We start from the raw sequence: 1,784 nt of genomic DNA, 5'->3' as shown, positions 1-1,784 counted from the left end.
AAAACTCTCTCTCTCTCTCTCTCTATCTATCTCTCTCTCTCTCTCTCTCTCTCTCCCCCAGTGTCGCACATCCGGCAGTAATGTCACTGACCCGGATGTGGTTCAGTCCCCCAAGGCTAATGACACACCAAGTTGTTACAGGAGATCGGGCAGCAGAAAGCCAGCGACGCTGGCTTCTGCTGCCAGGGGGGGGTCCAGGCTGTCAAACGACAGCCTGTTCTCCCGTGCAGCGGCAGGGATGTGTTCCTGACGCTGCACGAAAGGCTAGACGTCCCGGTACGTCTATAGGGGATTGAAGGGGTTAAGGTAGCCACTGTGACTATAAACTGTATAAAAACCAGCAAAACAAACATTAGAAGTGAGTCAGAAGTGATTGATTCTACAGGAAATAGCAGGATTTATCAATGAAGCAGTTTTACACTTGTATAAGCTGCTTTCCTGGAAAAATGAAGAAGTATGGCTTCTATATATATTCTATATATATATATATATATATATATATATATTAAAAAGAAGAGAAAAGGAAATACAGCGCTGTTATTACTTGTATATATAAAAAGAAAAAATATATATTTAGTGAAAAAATGTGTATTGAGTGAATGTGTATTAAGTGAAAAAAGGGAGACCCCTCTATTATTCAAAAACAAATCTATTAATAGTGAAAGCCAGTGATAATTACCGATCTATCGGTGAAGATAATGTGAAGAAATAATTAATATTCAATAAGTGGATGTTTGCAAACAGAGCAGCTAGTCCTGGAGAGGTGTGGAATTCCTCTTGGCAAGGGAAAACTGTTTAATACGTTATGCCTGGCCAGGCTGGCGCCAAATACAGGACGCGTTTCGTTAATAAAACTTCCCCAGCTGCAAAGAAACAGGTGTGGGAAAGGGGACAGGGACATGGAAACAGTCAGTGGAGAAGGTAGGAAGACATGGACAGAGAGAACCTGAGGGTGAATGAGAGTGTGAGACAACATGAGAGAGTGAGTAACGGCGCAAGCACGAGTAAGCGAGAGTGAAAAACAACTAAATGCAAACAAAAATTCACAGCTCTTTCCTTTGGTTTTTTTTGGTTTTTGTTGGGGTTCCTCCTCATTCCTCCAAACATTCATATGAACTGACGAAATGGTCAAATCATCTTTTTAAAAACAAGTTATTGCCTGACTGCCTGAGTTTGTGTGTGTGAGAGAGACTGCCTGAGTGTGTGTGTGTGTGTGTGTGTGTGAGAGAGACTGCCTGAGTGTGTGTGAGGTTTTTATTTTTTAGTACGAAATCTCGGAAGTGGTTACTAAAAAAAATGAATCCCACCACTGGTTATCATATTAAGACTGGCGCAACCCAGAATAATTCCCAAGCCTATGCTGTTTTTCAGTTCAGATTCCCTTTTTTTTTTTAATAGTAATAAAGCTATGTGCTGATAATGAATAAAGAGGGATTTTTTGTTCACATAAAGCACTATTCCTCCCTGAGGGAAAAGTCATTTTTTGCCATCTCGTTCTTCCAAGCTGCCTCTTCAGTACTGCAGTGTCATTTATTTTTAAATAACTTTCTATTTTCTATTAGGAGGTTGTTGAAATATTGTATTATTTCGCTTAGGGATGAAATTTCGATTTGATGATTAGTGCCTTCCAGGGAGCAGCTTGCAAAGCAGCAGAGAGCAAAGTGTTTGCACTGCAGGGAGCTCTTTGATAGCGTGGAGATCTAAGTGGCTGGATGCTTACAGAGGCTTGGAGATCTGTTTATTTTATTTGCCTTCTTTTAAAGTTGTATTCTGTACTGAGATCA

Source organism: Sceloporus occidentalis, unplaced genomic scaffold, assembly GCF_023333645.1.
Source record: "Sceloporus occidentalis isolate IW3139 unplaced genomic scaffold, rSceOcc1.0.p SCAF_71, whole genome shotgun sequence".
In the NCBI taxonomy this organism is placed as follows: Eukaryota; Metazoa; Chordata; class Lepidosauria; order Squamata; family Phrynosomatidae; genus Sceloporus; species Sceloporus occidentalis.
Note: the sequence above shows the minus strand (reverse complement) of the source record.